Genomic DNA, 24,587 nt, shown 5'->3' with positions numbered 1-24,587 from the left:
CAGTGATTTCTGGCCAGAGTAAAGAACAATTGAGCCCATTGCCACAACACAGAATGGCAGAGCCCTGTGGCTCACCAGGGACACCCCAGCACCTCAAGGAGCACCCAGCAAAGGAGCAAAGGAGCAGGGCTACATACTCCTCCTGCACTGGGGAACCTGGTGGCCACTGAGCCAGCCTGAGGCAGAGCCGGGAAGCACAAGTGCTGTCCAGGTCGGTCACACAGAAGAAGGACAACCCAATGGAGGCACCATGAGTACCTCAGCACCACATCAGCAACAGTTTAGATCCCAGATCCAGGGCAGGGCTGCTCTAACCCAGCACTCAGAGCCCAGCTCCCTGCAAGACTCCAGCACGTCAGTGAAGAAATCCTCTTTGCCTGTGGGTAAGGGATCTGCATGGGGGAGTTAAAAAAAAGCATCAAGAAACTCTTTGTCTACAAACATCCCGGCAGGGCGCACGTGCAGCAGGAGCTTCCTGATGAGGGTGGAGGGGGAGCCTGAAGTTCAGAGGCACCATTTCCGCCTGCAGCTCGAGCCGCTCACCGATTGTCTTCTAAAAATAAAAGTAAACACTGAAGAAGAGACCTTTGGTTTTATTTCTGCTGTGTCAGAGACATTTCTCTGATAGGAACCTCCTTTTGAATCATCAAAGAATGAGGAAAGACAAGGCTTTCTAACACATAAAAATCATAGAATCCCAGACTGGTTTGGGTTGGAGGGACCTTATAGCTCATCCAGTTCCAACCCCCTGCCATGCACAGGGACACCTTCCACCAGACCAGGTTGCTCCAAGCCCCATCCAGCCTGGCCTTGAACACTGCCAGGGATGGGGCAGCCACAGCTTCTCTGAGCACCCTGTGCCAGCGCCTCAGCACCCTCACAGGGAAGAACTTGTGCCAAAGAGCTCATCTCAGTCTCCCCTCTGTCAGGTTAAAGCCATTCCCCCTTGTCCTGTCCCTACAGGCCCTTGTCCAAAGCCCCTCTCCAGGTTTCTTGGAGCCCCTTTAGGCACTGGAGCTGCTCTAATGTCTCCCCTTAAGGAGCCTTCTCCTGTCCAGGCTGAACAAGCCCAGCTCTCTCAGCCTGGCTCCAGAGCAGAGCTGCTCAACACACATTAGAAAAAGTTAAGACTGAGATATGCATGTGTGTGTATCTCACTTTGTTTTGCTCCCAACCCTTGCTCCTTGGGCTGCCAGTGAGGCCAAGCTCAAGCCTCGAATGGCCCCATGCAGCCAACAGCACTGATGAACAGCCAGCACAAACTTCCTCACCAGGCAGCTGCTGTCATCAGAGCATCTTGCTGCTTTGCCAGTTGTTTGTTCAGGTTCTTCCTCTACCACAGAGCTGCTGCATAAAACTGCAGGGTAAAGAGACACACAATTACCTTCTCTTTTTCTTGACCTGCACTAGGAGTTAATCCAGCCCAAAGCTTCAGGAATCCCCCCTGATTTACAAAGTTGCTTTTCTAAGCAAAACCCTGCAGGCACCAGCCCCACTACCCAGAGCAAAGCTTTTCGCCCTACATCCTTATTAACACTGTTTCATTAACCTGCCAGCTCAAAACACAGACCAGTGGGAGAATAAAATAAAAATAAAATTTAAAATCAAAGAAATAAAACAAGGAGACATTTGGTTTCCTCATTTGAGTGCTCCAACCCACTTCCCAAGGAAAGGAAAGCCCCATGGGACATGCACCACACTGCCAAGGAACCCCGGTCCCTGGTGAACAGCACATGCCAGAAGGAACTGGGCTCCTGGAGACCAGAGTTATCCATTGCAAAAGCAGCTCAGAGGGACATGAGGACAACAGCCCCACGCTCTGCTGCCCTCCACCCTGCATGGGGACAGGTGCATTAGTGATAACAGATTTGACAAAGCCCTAGCTCCATTACAGCAGCTCTAAGGGTCAAAAAAAGCAAAGGGAAAGGGCTTATCATTGCACACATCCTCCCCAGGGCCCCATGACCCCAGGAGTAATAAGGTGCAGTAAAGTAAATCAACACAGCTCTGGGCAACAAGCTGATAAACACACCATTAATTCCCAACCCATCCACTTCCGGGATAACAAGTTATGCCCAACATGTGCACCTGGGGGATCTTCCACCTACCCCCGGGCAATGACAGTGACCTGAGACTGGGTGCAGTCAAGTCATCCCCCTCTCCAAACACAACTCAACCCCCCAAAGCCCAGCAGGACTCTACAGCTGCAGATACATGTGAGTGCCCGAGTACAGAAAGCACCACCATTAAACACGTCCTGTGCATGTGGGCAGGGGGTGACTTTGCCACCACCAGCCCAGGAGAGCTCCATCCTCTGCTCCCCCTGCCTAGGCTGTAGCTTCAGACCACACACTCCAGCCCAGAGGGAGGACTCAGCACTGGTCAACCTTCCTGGCCTCCTCCATCATTTTCCTGCCCTAACAGCTAGGTCTAGCAGAAGATGGTTCATTTTCCTCAGCCATCCAACTACTCCCTCACATCAGCTCTGGTGACCTGACACCATCTCACACCACATAAAACCCACAATCAAATCCATGATGCAACTCAACACACACCCAGAAAAGAGAGAAAACAGCTTTGCTGCTCATTAGTTCACCTATGGGCCAGAAAAACAAGTCACACCACTAGAATCTGTGAGCAACAGAGAGCACTGGCACAGGTTGTCCAGAGAAGCTGTGGCTGCTCCATCCCTGGCAGTGTTCAAGGCCAGGTTGGACGAGGCTTGGAGCAACCTGGTCTGGTGGAAGGTGTCCCTGCCTGTGGCAGGGGGTTGGGACTGGATGAGCTTGAAGATCCTTTCCAACCCAGCACTCTCCGCTGCAGAAGGGTGAGTTCTAGGACCCAGCCTGGGCTGAGCAGAGGGTGAAGCCCAGGCAAGCACCAGTCCCACATGCCCAGAGGTGCCCAGCCAGCAGCTCCCACCTCTGCTCACCCCCCTGCACTCACTCCAGGAATCCCAGAGCCTGAGAAGCAACTCTGAGCACAGAGCTGGGGCCACATCAAACAGCAGCAGGGACATGAGGGGACTGACCCAGGGACTGACCTGGCCATGCCTGTGCTGCTGGAGCACTGCCAGCCTGGATGGGCCAGTGCTATGGCCTGGCTAAGAGCTGGCAGGAGCAGAGCTGTTGTTAACCAGAGTTTTAACCTAACTGTAACCTTTGCTAAAGAAACCCGAAGATTTTGAACATCCCAGTTAAAAACTGACCAGCAGTGGTGTGAAAAAACAACACTGCCCTTACAGGAGGACCCACTCACTACAGCTGTAAACTTTTACAACACCCTTATTTGGAGGTGGTACCAGGATCAGCTGCAATGCCTTATTAAGTTGTGCAATTACCATTTTACAGGTATATGGATTGATTGACTCAAGGCACATCCCCTGGGAACCCAGGGGATGCTTGTCAACACCCATTGCTGTCTTACTCAAAGCACAGAGGAACACTTCACTCCCTCAGCACTCCAGTGGGAGTGAATCCAGTGGGAACCATAGAAAGGCTTTGGCTTTCCTCCAGTCATCTTAATATATTCCAGTGTGCTTCCTATATTAGCATTAGAGGCAAATCAAAGCAATAAATTGGCAAAGCTGTCAGCACCACCAAGGCTCCCAGCCGCTGCCTGAAGCCATGGGCCCACAGGACAGCACCTAGGACAGGGCTGGGTGCTGGCAGTGCTGCCAAGGCAGGTCCCATCCCACCACCCAGCAGCCTCTAAAGCTGCAGCACTGCCTGCTCTCATGGACCAGACAGGAGATCAGAGGAGCTGCCCCACGACCCACATACCCAGAGGCAGTGTACACCCAGGCTTCACAAGCCAGGACACGCTCAGCATTCCCTGGAAAAAACAGAGGAGGGCAAAACCCAGCCCTCACCCTCCTGCCCTCCACATTAAGCTATATGCAGGCAGTGCAACAGTATCCAGGAGGAGTAATTCCTCAGACAGCTGTCCCAGTTAAAAGTTACCTGGTCAGTTGTCTACATTTCTGTGCAGCAACAGGTTGCCCAGAGAGGTGGTGGATGCAGCATCCCTGGAGCAACCGGATCTAATTCAAGATGCCCATGTTCATTGCAGGGGGGGATTTGGACTAGATGAGCTCTGACATTCCCTTCCAACCCAAACCATTCCATGATTCTATGCCAGCTCCTCTCTGTACACCCTGAGGGTAGGGCAGGACCCTGTCCCAGGGGAAGCAGGACTCTTGAGGGTGACACAGGGGGGGGGAAGTAGGAGTAACTGAAGTGCCCAGCCAAGCAGGGACACACTGCCTTTCCCTGGTGCCTGTCCCTTAAGGCTCAGCAGCTCCAGCCATGCTGTGGGCAGGCTGGACTACTGAAAAGCAGGACAGCTTTGCCAGCTCTGAGCCCCAGAACTTCCAGCTATTCTTTGTCTGCCACCAAGAGCACGTCTCCCAGCACAGGACCTCTTCTGAAGCACACTCACCTGCTCCTCTCCTCTTTCTAGTCCATGCCAGTGTGCTGCCCGGTGCTCCTGCCTGGCTCCAAGGCTGATCCCCAGATCCACAGGGAGGATGTGCTGCCCAACAACTTTCCAGAAGTAGGACAGGCAGCTCCAGGAGCAGGGACTTTGCTGGTGCTCAGGGGGATGGAGGAAGAGCCCAGAGACAGGCATAGAGAGTGCAGGGCTGGCTCTGCCCCCTCCAGTTCTGCCAAACCCAACAGCACACCCCTGCTTGGATAGTCAGGTTCAGTTTGCAGACCAAAGACCCTTCACATGGAAAAGCTATTTCCAAGGAACAACAGCTCCACGGGTTACAGAAAACCCACATATCTGAAAAGATCCAGCTGGAGTTCACACCTCAACTAAAGCACAAATAGGCAAAAGAAGTTGAAAAATCTTATTTTGCATCAGTATTAAAGAGAGGGAAAGGAAATCCAGAAGCCAAGATCAAGTGTGTGTTCTGTGAGCCTGGAGCCAGCCTCAAAATTAAGTCCTGAGGAAGCAGAGCAAATTAATTATTTTTACCTCACTGAAAAGTTTTAGCTTTGCCTTTACTGTTGCCAAGAGCATTCATGTTCAGGACTGAGTGTGCCCAAGGGGTTGTGCAGTTGGTGTGCTATGAGGCAGGGCAGAGGCAAGCCCACTGCAGACCTTTCCTCCAGGGAGTCCCATTTCTGCATGGATGCTCCTCGTTTATGAAGTGGTGCTCCTCCAGGGCAGAGAGCAGGTTCACACATGCTTTTCGTCTCAAGAGCTACAGTCTCTGTGACCCACTGACAAGCAGCACCCAGTGCTCAGCCCCAGAGGCTCTAAGGCAGGGTGTCAGTGTCACCACTTAGTGAAAAGGCTTTTAAGCAGGTTGTTTCATAAATGCAGCTAGGACTGTCTCTGCCTGGAGGTGAGTAGGGTGAGTAGGTGACTGACTGAGTCACTGCTGCTGACTCACACACTGGCACCTCCAGCAGAGTTGGCTGGGCTGTAGGCAAGGAGATGTCATGGTGACACGGACTCACAGTGACTCTCCTCCAGCGCAGGAGTCTTGCAGGATCTCCAGGTCAGCAGGGGCTAGGGCTCTTTGTAAGAGCCACCACCACCTCCCTCACTCCGCTGCATCCTCTCCCACGTCCTCATGCCCCCATACTCAACCAGGGGCCATCCTCACATGGGAAGTCAACTCTTCTGCTCTGACTTCACCTGCTCCAGTGACAAGAGAGCTCCCAGCAGAAGCAGGTGAAGCCACAAAACCATTCAGCTTACCACGGAGAGGAGTGGAGAGGAGCAAGAGGCCACGATGCCACCCAAAGCAGTGAACCCAGAGCCTGAAGGCTTCAGCTGCCACTCAGACCCTGTCTACAACCACTTGGCAGGGCACATGCTCGTTCCTGTGCTGGGCTCTCCCAGTGGAAAGCCTTCTGCATCACTGTTTCATCCTCAGGGAGAAGGGAAGAGGGATGTGAGGCTCAGCCAGCAGCACTGTCCCACCACCCCCTCACAAAGGTCTCTTCACAAGAAACATGTGAGCGGGTTGGTAGCAGCGCTGGCTCTGGGAGCAAGACACAGAGAGGGTCAGAGCTCTACTATTAGAGCAAAGATGATGACAGAGAAGAAGGGAAGGAACCAGAAAAGAACAGTATGAATAGGAGCATTGTCCTTAGTTTCACGGGGCATCAGATGTCAAATATGATCTTTCCCTCAAGAGCTGAAGCCTCTAATTGATTCCCATCTGACAGTTTCTTACCCAGCAGTTGTTATCCGTCCAAACAAGCTGAGTAAATATGCTCTGCTCTGTCATTAAAGCTGGCAACAAATCATGGGCTTGCAACAGAACCAGTGTAAACAGCATCCTCCCTCCCGGACCAGGAGATCTCCTGTTTCCCTGACCTCCTCCTGCTGCTGCACTCAGTGCTCTGCCAACCCTGGTCCTGGCATGGGTCAATGATCTACATGGTGGGGGCCACCAGCAGCCCCATGGCTTTGGGATGAGACATTGCACGTTCTGAAGGATGTGGGCTCCCAAAGCACCTTTACACGCCTCAAGGGAAACATGATGCAGCTCAGACATCCAGAATACAGACTACAACCAGGAGTCCTCACAGAAGGCAAAACCTAAACCAGGTAGAGAAAGTTTAGCCTGGCAGTGCCCAGAGATGTCTTACAGTTGAGCAGAGCTCAAGACTGTGCAAGTTCTTGCCCTGAATACACGTGTCCCAACTTTGGGGGGTCCCCAGTGGACCTCAGCACCCTCACAGACCACAAATGCCTGGCTTTCCTGCTGTTCTGCCCCAGCCTTCTCCAAGAGACTGTTAAGGGAGACCACAGGAGCCTGAGCATCCCATGGTACATTTCCTTAGACATTCCCGGTATCCACAGCTATGGGATGAGGAATGTCAGTGGGTACATGCCATACAAGGTCTTTCTGGATCCATCTATAGACCTGCTAGCCCAGTGCCTTTCAAATGAGCCATCTGCCTCCACCACATACTGCAGCACCTAGCTCCAAACACTTGGTAGCTGTGCAGTGAAGCCATGCCTGCCTTCATTTCTTTCAAACCCACTGGTTTCACTGCCACCTCCTAGTTCTGGTACTGAGAGATGAGGTGAGCAGCAGCCTTATCCAGCTCACCACCTTCATGGTTTTGGGAGCCTGGATCAGGTTATTGTTCATTCCTCTTTTCAGACTGCTGATGGAGCCCCCAAACCAGGGGCCCCACCACTGACTGTTCCATCTTTAATAGTCAAAAGGTGAACACACAGCCCCCTTCCCAGTACCTATAATACCTTTCTTCCAGTGCCTGAGCACCATCAGGAAGAAACACTAGAGCCAAACCACACTGGGGCACCACACATGGGACCAAGGGTGCTACTGTCCCAAAAGCACTGCACTACCACCAAGCATCTCACCACAGCCTGGACCTGTTGGCACATAACAGGCTCCACAAGAGAGCCAGCTGGAGCTTGAAGAAGCAAGGCACGCGTGTACCTTCCTTGTGTGCTGCTGGTGGATGGATCCAGCTCAGAGGTTCTCAGTCCTGTACAGAGAGCACAGTGTGCTTCAGTGTAAAGCTCTCAGCTCATGCTCCTGCAGCTGAACACAGCCACAACTCAGTTACCCGTCCCAACATGAGATCCATGCAGCAAGCACACCCACAGCTCTGCCACAGACCAGGCTGGAGTATTCCTGAGCAGTGGTTCACCAAAGGCTTTGATTAAACACTCTCTGATCCCAGTGTAAGCAATGGCTTTGCCTCTCAGCATTTGCAAAGCCCCAAAGCCCTGAGCTTGGAAGAGATCCAGAGGAAAAGGAAAAAAGGAAAATAAATAAAAAAGACTTGACATTTTTCAAAGATGATTGTTGAGAGTGAGAGAAACCTGGCAGTTTGTCAGGGTCCCAAAAAGCGTGTGTGGCTTTTAAACCTGAAGGAGAACAACTGCAGAACTGCAGTTGTCCCGACTGCAGCACAATGATCGGCACCCTCCAGTGAGGAGGAGAGAGATGTGGGGAAGTATGTGACGGTGAAGAGAGAGGCCTGGAGCAGCTCTGCTCTGGAGAGAGGCTGAGAGAGCAGAATTTGTTCAGCCTGAATAAAGAGAAGGCTCTAGGAGACCTTAGAGCAGCTTCCAGTGCCTAAAAGGGCTACAAGAAACCTGGAGAGGGGCTTTGGGCAAGGGCTTGAAGATGTGAACCTGAAAAAGCAGCACAATAAAAGACCACATGTAATGCAAAAGTACACGTTTCAGAGAGCTCTTTGCTCAGAGAATTGCAAATATTTGTAGTTTTTTCTCCAATATGCCTTCATATTTGCCTAGTGCATAAAGATACATGAACAGGTAACGTACACTTAAGATATAAAGATTTTGTAAGACTTTACATGAAACACCAGTGAGGCAGTGCTCCACACTGCAACACTGAAGCATCAGCAGGCACATGGGAGCCAGACTGCCAGTGCCACAGCACTGCCAGTGCCACTGTTCCTGTGCCCCTCTTGTCACTGTCGCCTTGCCAGCACCAGCCTAGGGAAGGGATTCTCCGCCTCTGCTGCCCTCTGGGGAGACCCCCCCTGAAGTCCTGGTCCAGCTCTCGGGTAACAGCACAAGAGGGACATGGAGCTGCTGAAGCCAGTCCAGAGGAGGCCATGGAGATGCTGTGAGGGCTGGAGCAGCTCTGCTCTGGAGCCAGGCTGAGAGAGCTGGGCTTGTTCAGCCTGGACAAGAGAAGGCTCCTTAAGGGGAGACCTTAGAGCAGCTCCAGTGCCTGAAGGGGCTGCAAGAAACCTGGAGAGGGGCTTTGGACAAGGGCCTGTAGGGACAGGACAAGGGGGAATGGCTTTAACCTGACAGAGGGGAGACTGAGATGAGCTCTTAGGCAGAAGCTCTTCCCTGTGAGGGTGCTGAGGCGCTGGCACAGGGTGCCCAGAGAAGCTGTGGCTGCCCCATCCCTGGCAGTGTTCAAGGCCAGGTTGGATGGGCCTTGGAGCAACCTGGTCTGGTGGAAGGTGTCCCTGCCCATGGCAGGGAGTTGCAACTGCATGAGATTAAGGTCCTTTCCAAGCTATGATTCTATGTTGTATCACCTTGGTGTGAAATATGGGGGTAAGACCTCTCTCATGGCTTTCTGTTTGCTTTTGGAGGTGGTAATTTGGGTTTGCAGGGAAGAACTTCTGCCTAAGAGCTCATCTCAGTCTCCCCTCTGTCAGGTTAAAGCCATTCCCCCTTGTCCTGTCCCTACAGGCCCTTGTCCAAAGCCCCTCTCCAGGTTTCTTGTAGCCCCTTTAGGCACTGGAGCTGCTCTAAGGTCTCCCCTTAAGGAGCCTTCTCTTGTCCAGGCTGAACAAGCCCAGCTCTCTCAGCCTGTTTTTGTATGGGAGGTGCTCCAGCCGTTGACCATCCTCATGGCCTCCTCTGGACCCGCTGCAACTCTTCCATAATAAGCTCCATGTCTTTATGTTGAGGACACCACAACTGTACACAGTGCTCCAAGCAGGATATCACCAGAGCAGAGTACACACAATGTCTTCCACCTTGGAGGGGGCCCAGCAGCAGCAGAGACGGCCACACAGTACAGACCCACACCATGTAGTGTAGAAGAGCTGTACCAGAGCTGTGCTCAGGGTGTGTCCAGCAGCGGCTTTTAGTGTCCATACGACTTCTGTCCACCATAAAGTGAGAGGAGCTAGAAGGATAAATGTGAGCTGCAGAAGGAGTCGTTAAAAAAGGAAAGATCAAAGGTCCACGATTTAAAATGAATTAATTCAAACTTGGGCTATTAACATAAATTAAACATTCAAACCACATACAGCACTATGTTTCTTCCCAAGTCATTTTCAAGAACCTAAAGTGCTGCAAGATAAGTCAATCCCCAGTCCCATTCCTTGGCAGCGTGCACAGGGGAAGTCGACCTCCACTTAACTACAACTCATTTTAGTCTTGCAGGAATAGGGCAAGCACACTTTATGAGAAACCCTCTCAACATTACCCCTCGTAGGGAGGGAACAGAAGCTCTTTATGCTGCCTCTTTCCCTTTCCTTACACACACATCATTCCTCTGCAGCTCCTTGTGCAGCCTGAGCTGGAAGAGCAGAAGCATTTCACAGGTGCCTGGCAATAGAAAGAGCACAAAGTCACTTCTGCAGTATTCCTGCTCAGGGGAACAGGGAGGCACACAGACACTAGAGCCACCCAGGAAAGGGTCACAATGAGCTGCTGAACCACATATGTGTTGTGCCCAAGTTTGCCTGCAAAGTAACAGGAAAACCAGTGCTGAACCTTACTGGAGTCATGCTGTATGTGCAAAATGTGACAGCTATAGAGGGGGAAACACGGCAAGGACCAGCCTTGGGACAGTCCTTCCCAAGTAGCCTGCAGAGCAGGGTGAAGCTCACTGCCCTCCTCAATCCCTCCCTCCCACCTGTTGAGGCTCTGCCAAACCTGCATCCACTGCAGTTCCAAGAGTGCCAGTCCAGTCACGGCTCCTGTGCTGTCGGCACACCCAGACTTCCACACCCTTCACTCTTCCATCAGCTCTGCACTGCCAGAGCACACAGCTGCCTGGTCCCAGGTAAATCCCAGATACATGGGTTCTGCTGTGAGTCCTCACCCAGCAAACCAGCTCCACCAGGAGGCAAAGACACGAGTCAGAGCCTGAGGAGGCTCCCAGCACCTTCGTGTGCCACTGGCTCTGCCTCCAGGCATGCCCAAGCCTTCCCCCATGGTCCAGCTCTGCTTCTGCCTAAGCCTGGCCTGGATCCTAGAGCACTTTCATGCAGGCTTTTGCTTTAACCTATGCAAACCCACCCACGCTACAAGGTTGCCTTCAGCTCCATTAACACAAATTGATGCAAACCATAATTCAAAGTGAGTTCAAAACATCCACTCTAAAACCCTTGAAACTTAATTTGCCTAAATCAGTTTAAAGGCTCCCAGTCCCCACGCTTGGAGCTTCTCTGCAAAGGGAAGGCACTTCCATCATCCTGGACCAACTTCCACCTACTCTGGAATAGGCCAGTTCAACAAAGGCTATGTTCCCAGGAGCCACAGGGCACCCATGCCAGCCTGAAATCATGCACAACTCACAGCTCAGCCATGCTCACAGGGCACAGCCTGGGTTCTGCTCACACCAGTGGAGGGGAAGAACCAGTTCTTGGAGACCCCAAGATCCCTCTGTGGTGATGGCTGTGTTAAACACTGCCTGCCTTATGTGTAGGACAGCCCAGCTATCAATCCATGGGCTGAGATCCAGGGACACACAACAGATGTGCCCATTTGCATTCTTATTGTCCTTAACCTGAACTTTTCATCCCATCCCCACCAGCACCTCTAAAACCACCTCCTGCCACCACCAAGCCAAGTAAACTGGTGACTTCACCATGGCTTCCTTCACCTAAATTGCCTCAGGAGATCCCACGACTGTTTCTAGCGGGTGCAGCATCCTCCCAGCACAGCTGCACAGCCCCCGCTTCCTTCCTCTCAGACCTCTGGTTTGCATCCACTGTGGTTTAACCTCAGCCTCTCCTCCACTGATACTTGCTCCACAGTGATGCCTGTGTGCTGCAGGACAAGTAAAACCAGCAAGCAACCAGTACCCTTCCCTGGGTTCTCCTCTCCAGTGCTTACACACACAGCAAGAAGCTTCCAGGGGCTCTTCAGGGTCAGTGTGATCAAGATCAGAGCTGAGCGGTGCTGGTGAGAAGAGGCACAGCAGGAACCACCACCATCCTGGGGACAGGCATTGTCATCACCACCACTCTGCTCCAGGATCAGAAACTTCCCACAGCATCAGGCAGAGATACAGTTGCACCCAAGCCCCAGACACCCACAGGATGGCATAAGCACAAACACCCACAGGATGGCAAAGTATGGCCAGCAAGGAAGTAGAACACCCACAAGCTCTGCCAGAACCCTGGAAGATTTTGGAAAGACAGCTCCTCTGGGAAGAGCACACCCATCAGTAAAACATCCCCATTGATTTTGAGGTACTTTGGCACTGGAGCTGGGCACCCAGGGACCGATGGGCAAGGCTGAGGGGTGCAGTGCATGGACATATTGGGTATCAACCTGCCCTTGGGATGCTCCTTCAGAGCCCAAAAGGGACAGTTTCAACCAGCTCAAGATGAGATGGCCCACAGAGTGCAGCATCACACACTGCATGCTGGGGGCTATCATTGGTTTAGGTTTGCTGAGCTCTAACTAACAGCTCCATTTCCCCCTTAATTGGTGCAATTGCCTTCAGCCCTGCTCCTAGAGCCCTGTTGCCATGGTTACCCCACACAAGCCCCAGCAAGCGAGATGTATTTTTAGCATTGCCAAAATCCACGTCTCCAGTAGAGCTGCTGTGGACAGAGGTCTCCTTGTTCCACCACATGGGCATTAAGTGCACTCAATGGATTAAAAGGTGGGAAATTCTAAATTGATTAAAGGAGAGGCCTGTGGTGCAGGGTAATGGGGGAACCAGGCTTCCCTCCATCGTCCGGGGGCAGATCCATGGCTCATGGCTGAGGCTATGGCCTCGTCAGGACCACAGGACACAGTGGGACAGCTGAGATGACAGTGCTGTGATGGATGCACATGGAGCAGCAAGGAGGAGCTGCCTGGAGTGAATGGAACTGTGCCTTGGGATAATCAAGAGCTTAAGGCTCAGGGCTGGGAACAGATCAACATAGGTGACATTATGGTGGTGTGCCAGCAATAGACCACCTGATCTGGCCAAAGTAGTTGAGACCTCCAGACAACTGGGAGAAGCTTCATGTTTGCAGATCCTGGTTCTCACAGAGGACTTGAGCAACCCCAATACCTGCTGGAGGAACACCACAGCAAGCCAGAGGGTTCTGGAGAGCCCTGATGGCAGCTGCCTGACACAGGAAAGCAAAGAGAGGAGACACTCCGCTGGGCCTAGAACTTACAAACAAGGAAGCACTGGTCCTGGATGCAAAGGTCATGAGCAGCCTTGGCTGCAGTGGCCATGAGATGGTGGAGTTCAGCATCTCAGCGGGGGTGAACAGGACAATCAGCCTACAGACCACAGCACTGGATTGCAGGAGAGCCAATACTAGCCTGCTCAGGGACCTGCTTGGAGGAATCTCACAAGACACAGTTCCAGAGAGAACAGCAGTCCAGGATACCCAGTTGATTGTAATGGATCATGTCCTCCAAGCTCAGAAACGATCTCCACTTCCTGGAAAGCAAGCAGTAGTGGCAGAGAGGCTGCACGGATGAGCAAGTAGCTCCTGACTGAACTCTGACACTAAAAGAAAGAACACAAAGGATGGGAGCAAGGGCAGGCAAGTCAGGAGGAACATCAAGTCACTGAGTCTGTCTCAAAGGGTTGTGCTGCCACTCAGAAGTATCAACAGCCTGGAGAAATGGGCCAACAAGAATCCCACAAAGCTTACCAAGGATAAATATCAAGTCCTGCAGCTGCCCCTTCCCTGCACCCACACCAGTGCTGCTGAGCTCAGGTCCTCAGTCACCATAAAACCACCATACAACCCCAGTATGCAGCCTCTTGTCCGTGCAGCTCCCTGAACTGATTCAACATAGGAGGAGAATCAGGGTAAAGGTATGAATGGAGAAGGGCAGTTCAGCAACCATAGCACCTGCCTGCTTCTCAGGAGCTTTCACAATAGAAATAGCAGCAGAGGAGCAGGTCCCTGCAGCAGTCAAATCTCTAAACCTGCATTTGCAACCCACAGACATGATACTGGCTACACTAACTGGTATACAAGTATTTCCTCCTGATGGTTCTTTAGGGAAGAGTCCATTAGATCACCACTTACAATACCCCACACAAGTATTGTAGATATTGTGCACACAGGTGGTGGGAAGCACTGATGGAGCAGTGGTCCCTGAAAGCTGCCTGTGTACCTTGCATAGGTGATACTTCACTGTTCATAGCCAGTTGGCAGGCAAACCCTAAGGTACAGAGATCTCAATCCAAAAACTGCCCCAGTTCCAGTGCACCTCCTCTTCCTCCAAGATAAAGACTCTACCCCACACCAGTTCTCTCAACTTCAGGGAATAAAAAAAAAGACAACTGAACTCAGCCAGAAGGAAACTTTAGGAAGAAAATCGGAAGTATAGCAAGAATGAACAATAGTTTACCTGAGGTCAGCAAGTGGATCAAGGGGAGGGAAAGCTGCAGCTCCAGCAGGAGCTCATGCTGTTGCAGGAAGTGTCTCACAGAAAAGGACAACTTCAGCAGCAGCTGCTGAGCTGTGAACACTCAAAGAGCATGACCCAGGTTCCTGCAAGGACCCTTAAAGAAGAGAGGGCACAACAGAATGGAGACCACAGTGTTGGTTTTGTTACCCCCCCCCACCATGCTCTCAGGAGTTGCCATTAGGTGGAAAACCCCCATTCACCTCCAGCACATGTGGGATGGTCAAGCTCAGCCCGACTTCTGATCAGAAGCTACACTCTGACTCAGGTACGGGCCTCCTGAGACAGACCGAGAGCACAGCAGGTCATGTCTCACACCCATCCTGCATTCCCTCCCAGCAAGGTATGGAAGGTGCCAGCTGCTGCCCCTCATCCCAGCTCTTCTGGATATGCAGAAGGCAAATGCACAAACATCACACTCCTAAGGAAAAGCACGACCTGCTGACAGTCACCTCTCCTGAGGCATGTGACCCCCACAGCAGCAGCTCTCAGTACCCTGTCCTCTTGAGCTGCACCATCCAGCTCTGCCCAACCATCCTGGCTGCCACAGTGGTGTTTCCTCATGAACACACCACTGACATGAGGAAAAAACTGAAAAAACCCTACAGAAAATACACTAGGGATGTAAATGCCTAGGAAGACACTTTCTGATTTAGAGAGCAGATGTGTTTGACAGCCCCTGTGGTCTTGATGACTTACATAGACTAGAGGAAGGAGCAGTTTGGAGAGACACCCAGCATGCTGCACGTCAAATGGCATCATAAAAATTAAGCCACAGCTTGCACAGCAAAGTCCAAGAATGCTGCTAATGCTCTTCTGAACACCCCTACAGAAAGTCGTAAGGACCTTAACCATTCCTGACTGAAGCTGGATTCTGCCAGCACTGCTCCATGGCACTGCACATCTGGAAAGATGCCTTCCCAAAATCATCCGCACAGCTAGCTGCAGAAGCCTGCCAGCAGTTATGCTCCTGCTGTCCCATCTTTTCCATGAGCACATGAGTAATTACTGAGCACTCAGGCTACTAAGACTGATTAGAGCAAAACAAAATGATTTTGTTACAAGGCAATGACCCGACCTTGTTAATGAGGTGAGTAATTCACTAACAGTATTTTCCTCTTCCACAGTGATGTCTTTCATTACATCTCAAGCTGATTTATAAAGGAGCTAGAAACCCATTTTGCATAGGAGGAAACCCAAGCCAATGTCTGCATACCCAGAGCACTGCTTCCTGGGAAGCAATCTGTATTGATGCTGCAAGCATGGAGAAACACCACCCAGCCCAGCCAGGAGCAATAACCGGAGGTGCTGGTGCATGAAGCAGTTTCCTCCCTGTGTTGCTTCAAAGCAGGCACCAGAACAAGCAGGTACATCCTAGCCAAGGCAGATCCCTGCCAGACCTGCACAGCAGGTTTCTTCCTTTTCAATAATAAACCCACATCTTGCCCCTTCCTTTTGAATGAGGAGAACAACTCTGGACACCCAAACTCACTGTAAAGCCTCACAGGATTGAGAGATTTTGCCATCCTGTGATATTATTAGCCCCAAGAAACATCATGTTGAGCCAACCAGCAGCTCCCGAAACCTCTATCACATCTCTTAATAGACCTCAGCCACCAAATAAGAGCTACCAGCTGCCTTGGATTCAGTCAGAACCTCCTGCCTGAGGGACCAGCACACTGGCAGCTTCAAGGCCAAGTCAAGGTTTTCTTCGGTGCTTGCAACATAGGGACAAAAAGACCTCAAGATCCTGCAGCCACCTAACACACACACACACACAGAGTCCCCAGACTCCGCTTTCCTTCTAACGTGCAGCTGAAGCCTCCCAGTACCAGCTAATCACTAACTAACAAGGTCTTACAGCTCCGCTCTGGGAAGTAAAGCAGTTCTCCCTGTGTCCCACATGAGAAAAAGCCTGCACAAAAGGAGATAACTCTGTGGTCCCCGTAGGCTACTGGCATGTCTGGAGCTCAGTCACCTACACACATGCATAGCACTGCAGGGTTGCACCAAGCAGGGCATGGTGCATGTCTGCATCTGCTGTGATGTTATGGGGAGGTTTGTGTGCATGTGCCTTAAAGGCCCAACCACGCCCAACATAGAGCTTATAAGCAGTACTAATACACTCAGTTTACGGCTCCCAAATGCATTTAAGATATTAGTCCAGTTTCCACTCTGTACTCTACTGCTAAAAAGGGATTTTGTTGCAGCAGAACAGCAGAAGAAGAGCTCCAGTCTAAGAAGCTAGAGGGCAACTGTGCTCTTCCCATTTTAATGACACACCAATAGAGGCAGAGGAGAACTGGCAAGTGAAAGTAGCAGAACTAACGTCTGAGGGACTTGTGGGGTCTCCTGTCTCTATGTGTACATTCTTAGCACTCTATAAGACATTAAATTCAAGCCAGGCAGCTGCCCTGCCAGACTCTTACCTTTTGCAGGCTCACCCGTGTAGACAGCAATCACTTTGGATGCTCTGAGAGGCACAGTCACCCTCTACCACAGCTGAATGCTGCACAACACCAGCACTGCGTGCCTCGAGGTGATGCTGTCCCCAGTTACCTCCTGTAAATATAAACAGAGCAAGAGCTGGGGTCTATACTGCAGACATCACATCACACATGCCTAGAACCAGGCTGGGTACTGGCACCAGTGCACACACAGCGTGTCTGGGTGCTCTGTAACCCACAGGACATGGACAAGTCCTCAGGGAGACAAGCAGGTTGCTGATTCTGATTTGGGAGACAGCTTACAAATACTAAGCTCAAAGCACCCAGAACAGGGACAGCACAGACACTACATGAACAGGAAGCCACAGGAACAACAAGGGAAGGGATGACAGCTCAGTGACAGCCACATTGATTACCCAGAGCAATGCTGCATATGCCAGCACAGCAGGAGCAGACCCCCATGGCAATTGCCACCACCAATGGGAACAGCATTAGAGGAGCCACAGGGACCACAGGGCTCAGGACCAAGCACTACTCAGACACCACCATTTTCACATTTCATTTTTCCTCTCAAGGTGCTTTCAGTCACCAAAATCCTTCTGTAAGCCTGGGAGCCCTTGTGTCTTCTTGTCTCTCCGTGAGCTTCACAGCCCTCAAAGAAAACAACACTCACTCCCATACCAGATACCCTATGGGCACTATTCTGGAGCGAGGTCACCCCCAAGGATGATCCCACCTGGCTGCATACCATCCCCTGCCCTCAGGGACAACATGCATCTGACCAAGCATGGCTTGAAGGACACCAGAGCACCCAGAACAGTGTCAGCCCTTCCTGCACGGAAGGAGAGAAGCAGCAAGGCAGCCACATGTCCCCAGCCACAGAGGTCCCTCTCCCACACTTGCCAGTGGCCAAAGGGGAGCAGAGACCACATGTACTGGTTCCACTCAAGCAAAAGCACCCAGTGCACCCCAAAACTCAGGACAAATCAGTGCCACCAAATGGCCCCACTGACTCCGAGCTCCACACCCATCCTCTAGCTACATGATCTTTCTTCATGTCTTTTGGCATCCCCAAAGCAAAGCAGCTCCCTGGTTCTCAGTGGGAGGACGATTTGGGTCAGAATGAGCCAACGAGACACAGGTAACTGAGTGGATTTGAGATAACCACATAAAATAGCAGGAGAATCCAGCAGCATTTATGGAGCAGATGGGCAAGGAGATGCAGGAAAGCAGTAGCAGGGGCAGGGGCTGCCCAGGGCCAGGAGCATGTCCCTGCTTGCCTTAGAGTCTTCAGCCCCAGCAAACAGGCTGTGGAATTTTAGAGAGCCTCAGCAGGACACAGCACCGCTCACCTGCCACCACTGACCAGAGAGATGTCATCTAACATCTTGGAGTTAAAGCAGGGAAGACTTGAAGCAAGTCATAAGGGAAAGGAAAGAACAGCCTGGAGAGGATGCAGGCTGCGAGGAGGAGGAGGAATTCCACCCCAACCTGAGCACAGCTCCAGGCCTCACTGTCGCAGACACCAAGCTCAGCCCTGGGCTGGGGAAGCAGTCAACACACATTTCCCCTTCTGGGAGAGACACAAGCACCCAGGAGTGGTGGCTGCAGCACCCAGAGAGACACCAGTCATGCCCCAAAGAGTGTCCCTGTGCCCTCAGCAGCTTCCACTGCCTGGAGCCAGGATGGACAGATGGGGACAGATGGATGGGGCTCTTGGTTATGCTTTGACTCAGCTCCTCACCACAACCAACATCCCCTGCAACTCTAGTTCCAAGCACTGCCTGGGTTTCCGCAGCCATGGTCCTCTGCCCCAGCCCTCACTGCTCCCTGCAATTCCCAGTGTTAATGATGCACAAAGGGTAATTACTGTGGCTGAGCTCTGCAAATGATCATTTGCCCTCTTAAACAAATTAAATCCTTAAAGCTAACAAGACGATTGTTTGCTCTCAAGTTATAACTCCATGGAGGTAAAGGGTTGGTAATTAAATGACCCATTGCCATAATGATGCCACCCCAAGGATAACAATCACCTCTTTCCAAGCATTGCTTTAATTAGCCTGTAGGAACAGACACAATCTACTGTCACCAAGCTCTCACCCAGATGAGCATCAAAAGCTCAACTTGTTCCCCACTAACATCCCAGATGTCACTTTGGGAAAGTTATGACAGCTCCTTGCACTGCACAGGGCAGGAGATGCCTCTGTTCCAAAGAAGCCCTTTTCCAAGAAGAGAAACCACAATTTCATCACTTTCTTTGGACAGGCCCTGGCTCTTCTGCAGCTTGGAGCAACCTCACCAGAAGCACTTGCCTTCCCACCCCCTCTCCCTGCACTGGAGAAGACCATCAGAGATCAACACCACTCCAGAGCACAAACACAGAGCAGAGGTGCCCTGGTTCTGGGAAGTATTTGAACAGTTGTTGTTGGCATCAAAATAGATGTGGATTTTTGCTTAGCAGAAGGGGAGAAGAAAGGGCATAAGGTAATTCATGCAACTATGCCAAGGAATACCAAGTTCTCCACAGTTTGGATGAGACAAGTAACATAAATATATAAATATTACACAACACATATAATATATATATTATCCAAGACCACCTTCGATGGGGTGAAAGCTGCAAAGGGCAACTTTCAGGTCCCCGGGGACAGGCTGGGATAGGAAATTTCCCACATCAGGGCACTACATTTCAGGGAAGAAAATCAGCTACTCAGCAAGTTCTGAACTCCTCAAAATGCAGGACGACATCCAGGGCCCACATGGGAGTTCTTGGCACTGCAATGATGTTAATAGAGGCAAGCAGAGCAGCCACACCCAGAGCATGATGCCATCAGGGGAAGCCCAGGTTTGAGATGACCAAAGCAGTTTTCCTTGGCTTTAATTAGTTTGAGTTACTGCCTGGCAGGTGAAATATTTACAATAAAGAAGGAAGACAAACAGCACCCTTCCTATTTTACTGCTGTAATTATCAGCTGCAAGCAAGAAAAAGTACCTGTAGGGGAAAGATAGAGAGGATCTCAGAGAGATGCTCCCGAGCACCACACTGTGCTCAGGAGCATCTCTTACCCTTACAAAACCTCTTTTCAAGGGGAACATGTAGAAAAGTTCAGTATGAGACAGATGCAAATTGGTCCTTCACTTGCACACCTTGCAGTGTGCAAACATGCATCCATCCAACCCAAGAACCAGATAGAGATTCACAGAATCAGAATGGTTTGGGTTGGAAGGGACCTTAAAGCTCACCTGGTTCCAAGCCGCTGCCACAGGCAGGGACACTTTCCACAGGATCAGTCTGCTCAATGCCCTGTCCAACTTGGACAATACGGTCCCCCTGAGCCTTCTGTTCTCCAGACTAAATCCCCCAGCTCCCTCAGCCGTTCCTCATCACACTTGTGCTCCAGACCCTTCACTAGCTCCATTGCCCTTCTCTGGACCCACTCCAGCACCTCAATGTCTCTCTTGCAATGAGGTTCATTTTCAAGAAAAATCTTTCTAGGAGCACATCCCAACACACCGTATTCCTCAGAGAGCCATTTCTGTTGGTTTCACTGGTGGAATTTCAATGCCATCTACATGACAACTTTCCCGTCCCCCCATTCTCAGACAAACCTGAGGAACTCCAGCTTGCAGCAACAAAATAGGAAAACAAGCTCCAGGAGGATAAGAGAGCTCAGAGCTGCTCCACACAGTCAGGACCCGCATGCAGGATCCAGGCCACCAGCCAGGATGCTGGGAAGGAAGCTGCACGCCTGGGTCTCACATTTTTTATGGAAATCTCGGAAGACAAGGAAAAAAGCCCCAGTGATGGGATTAACCTGGAGAGGAGGAAACTACAGGCACACAGCACCGCACCGGGGTGGCTGCAAGAACCCGTTCAGCCGAGCAAAGCTCTGAAACCAGCTACAGAGACAACGGAACCTCCCTTCGGAGCGAAGCCCCGGGCACAGGGGAAGGCGGCGGCGGAGCAGCGCCCGCCTCTCACCGCGCTCTCGAGGCGGCCCCGCCGATCGGGCACTTTTCGGGCGGAAGGGCTGAAAAACAGCATTGCAAGAGCATGAAGTAATCCCACCCCGCGGCTAGCCTTTGCTCATCCAATTAGCTACTCCAAGTGCAAGGGAAGAAGGGAAGGGAGAGGAAAACAAGAAAGCCAAGGAGAGTGTATTGCAACTCCGGGCAGCCGGGAGCCGCAGAGGAAGGAGGGGAAAGGGGGGAAGAAGAGGGACAGAAGGGGGGAACACATCCCCGCCACCGCTCACTTGCTCCGCCGGCCCTGGGGCCTTTCCCTCCCGCCAGCCGGGATGCAGCCGGCGGAGGAAGAAGAGAGGGGCGATCCCGGAACGGAACGGAACCGCCCGGCCCCGGGGGTCCCCGGCCCGGCGGCGGCGCCTACCGGGACTCAGCCGGCCGCTGCCGTTGCTCCGCTGCGGTTCGTTCCTCGCTTAATGCAACCAGCCCGAAGTCGCTCTCGAAAGTTCTGGGAGCAGCCGGGCAAGGCGGGCCGGGCATAGCGGGGGGCAGAGCCCGCAGCCGCCCCACCGCTGCGGAGAGAGAACCTCCGGCGGCGCCTGCCAGACTTGCAGGGGTTGGATTTGCGGCCCCGCTGAAGAGGCACCTGCTGGAGCAGCTCCCTGGGAAAGGGAACCGCTGCCCGGAGCCAGATGTTCCTGTGGAATCCAGCACCCAGGGCTGCGGCAGGACATGCACTGGCTGGGGAGCGCGGGTTGAGGTCTGGGACACCGAAGCAGAGTGCCAGCCCACAGCCCAGAGAGGAGGGTTAGTGCAAACCTTACCAAGTGCAAGGTCCTGCCCCTGGTTCGGGACAATCCCGAACACATACAGAGCCTGGGTGAGAATGGATGGAGCAACCCTGAGGAGAAGAACGCGGGGGGGGGGGGGGAAGGGGGAGGGATTGGCAGACACAAGAGGGACACGGAGCTGTTGAAGAAAGTCCAGAGACCACGGAGATGCTGCGAGGGCTGGAACAGCTCTGCTCTGGAGCCAGGCTGAGAGAGCTGGGCTTGTTCAGTCTGGACAAGAGAAGGCTCCTTAAGGGGAGACCTTAGAGCAGCTCCAGTGCCTAAAGGGGCTCCAAGAAACCTGGAGAGGGGCTTTGGACAAGGGCCTGTAGGGACAGGACAAGGGGGAATGGCTTTAACCTGACAGAGGGGAGACTGAGATGAGCTCTTAGGCACAAGTTCTTCCCTGTGAGGGTGCTGAGGCGCTGGCACAGGGTGCCCAGAGAAGCTGTGGCTGCCCCATCCCTGGCAGTGTTCAAGACCAGGTTGGCTGGGGCTTGGAGCAACCTGGTCTGGTGGAAGGTGTCCCTGTGCATGGCAGGGGGTTGGAACTGGATAAGTTTTAAGGTCTCTTCCAATCCAAACCAGTCTGGGATTTTGTGTCTCTCTGAATCCTGCTTCTCTTAGAGAAGTCAGAGGATCACGGAGCTGTGATGCTCTTCCATCACTACAGACTCCTCTTTGAGGGTTGTTGCTCTTCCCTCTGTCCCTGCTGATCATTTCTCCTCATTACTTGCCTGCTTTCCCATGGGTGATGCAGCTAATGCTTCTCAGTTGCATCCCACAGCCACCAACCGCTGCACCCCTCTACCAGCAGTACCCACAGACACAACCTCCTGCAACCTGTTGCACCGATGCTTGGGGGGTGAGGGACAGACAGCTCTGATGAGTCTGGGGCAAGAGTTGTTGTGTACCTCGGTGTGCTAGGGGCTGTGTTTTCCTCTCTACCAGTGCCTGCCTCAATGATAGGTGCCTGTCACCACCCTGCAGCTCAGTGCTCCATCACTGCATGACTGCAACTCAGCTGCTGCTGGGCTACCCCTGACTGACCTACAGAGATGCAAATGGAATCAGGGTCAGGAACTCTTCATGCCAGCCCCAAATATGCCCACAAGTGGCTCAGTCCAGTCGCTTCTCTCCATTCCCTGCAGAGGATCAGCTCCTGCAGATGGGGCGATCTCAGCACCGTGGGCAGTGTGAGCTGCTGAGTCCAGAACACACTATATAACTCTGTCCTTAAATCCTGGCAGGGAAGTGTCTAAATTTGCCATATTCTTCCCACTGGTATTTTATGCACATCCACCTGCCACCCTGCAGGGTCACAGAACATTTACTTCAAGTTAAAAAAAAAAACTCTTAAGGACACCCAAACAATGATAATTCATATAAGCAGCTGCCAGCCCAAGAGGTTTATGTGGCTGCCTTGCATTAGCAATGCCCCTAAACCAGGCTTTGCCCAGTGATTTTAGGGTTAAGCCTTCTATGATTTAGCACTGGAGCTGCCCAGGAGCAGTCAGAGATAAATGTGCATGTGCACCCCACAAGAAGCATCATGCAAACCATTTGAGCTAGGAACAGCAGGACCTCATCAATCCATCTCCAAACAGCATCATCCTCACACTTCACACCTGGCAAAACAGGAACATGCAAAGTAATCCATATAATTCAGTAAGGGGGCAAACAGACTGTAGGAGTAAGGAGATGATAGTGCAATGAAAATGTCTGCTGGGAAAGGCAAACACATTTTTCTTGGTATGATTAAACAGAAAAAACTCGTGACAGGTCCATGGCTGGCAGAAGAACTGTGCTGCGAGCTGAGCTCCCAAGCCAAAGCGCTTGAGCCATGCTTTCAAAAAGGGAGGAAAAACATTTTCCCTTCCAAGTGGATAAGTTGCAAAGCACCAGAACCAGCCAGTGGGATGGAAGCGGCTACTCATGGAGGTGGGGCTGAGCCAGCACACACAGCACAAGCGCAGGTCCTGACCCACGCAGTCTGGGAGGAGAAGAGGGTCTGGGTACTTTAGACTTGCATTTCACAGCACTCCTTGGGTCATGCTTCTGCCCATGTGGAGGGGGGTAATCCATAGTAGCTGCTCAGTGCTGATTCTGGGGCACCCTCCCACCAGCTTTACTGCTGCTGGGGCTGCTGTGACCACGGGGGCCTGGAGATCCAAACCTGGGTGTCCTGAGAGCCATGAGGTGCAGAGGTTTCAGGACAAGTAGAAGGAAGCCAGGAATGCTGATGGGGATTTTTTTGCTTCAGTAATTTCTAGTAGTGCTGACTTCATTGCAGCAAATGTTGCCATTTGCCACTCTCTCTACATCTGCCTGAAAGGAGGATGGGGCCAGGAGGTGACTGGTCTCTTCTCCCAAGTAACAAGGGGTAGAACAAGAGGAAGCAGCCCCACATCATGTCAGGGGAGGTTTAGACTGGGTATTAGGACCAATTTATTCACAGAGAGGGTGTTCAGGCATTGCAACAGGCTGCCCAGGGCAGTGGTGGAATCACCGTCCCTGGAAAACGGTTCCAAAACCTGTGTAGAAGAGGACCTTAGTGACATGGTTTAACAGTACCAGAGGTCAAAGAGCTGTGCTTGCTGGTTGTCACTAGTATCTACAAGATCAAGTTAAAGTTGTTGAAAACCGCCAGGTCTGACAGCTCTGGAGTGTTTAGTGACCTCGTCACCTGCAGCACAGGTACAGCATGAACTCAGCACAATGTCCCCCTTCCCAAGCAGAAGTAGTTTTTATTCCTTTCCCTTCAGCCTGCAACCCATTACCCAACCAAGCTCCAGGGAGCTCACAGGGCTATGGAACCATCCCTCCATGGGCTGTAGGCATTTGAAGGTCTCACACTGGCAGACGCAGCTCACTTTGAGTCCTGGAGAGGTCTGGCACACATCTGGTGGGGATGGAGTGGTCTGATGTCAACAGCAGCAAGGTCTTGGTCATGTTTTGGGAGATTCCTGCCTCAGGGGAAGGAGGAATGAGAGGAAGGACAGCTGCTCAATCCCCTGGAAGTCTTGAATACAGTAAAGTCCAGGCAGTTCTTTGGTCCTGATACTCCGCATTTCTTGTCAGGCCACAGACTGTCAAGTTATGTTAAAGCTACTGGCCCCCCCATGGTTCCTTTATAACCCCTCAACATCCAGATACTTAATCCCCCCTTCCTGGAGTTCCACTTCACTTTGAGCCCTCCCTCCTAACTCTTCAGATTAACAGGGCTCTTCACCCA

General features: G+C 52.0%; 1 protein-coding gene across 2 annotated transcripts in view; it reads right to left on the bottom strand.

Moving 5' to 3' along the window:
- Nucleotides 1–16,656, bottom strand: part of LOC101878352 (ankyrin repeat and fibronectin type-III domain-containing protein 1-like) — a 222,179-nt gene extending 205,523 nt beyond the window's left edge. Inside the window, exon 1 of one of the 2 annotated variants that reach the window (XM_034065185.1) lies at nucleotides 16,539–16,656. The gene's annotated coding sequence lies outside the window, so the exon portion shown is untranslated. Of the gene's footprint in view, nucleotides 1–10,383; nucleotides 10,490–16,538 lie in introns of those variants that run through there. The other variant, XM_031050263.2, reaches the window with a different exon arrangement.
- Nucleotides 16,657–24,587: the final 7,931 nt, after the last annotated feature.

This window comes from Melopsittacus undulatus, chromosome 8 (assembly GCF_012275295.1).
Source record: "Melopsittacus undulatus isolate bMelUnd1 chromosome 8, bMelUnd1.mat.Z, whole genome shotgun sequence".
NCBI lineage: Eukaryota > Metazoa > Chordata > Aves > Psittaciformes > Psittaculidae > Melopsittacus > Melopsittacus undulatus.
Note: the sequence above shows the minus strand (reverse complement) of the source record. Positions and strands in the feature narration are given on the sequence as shown.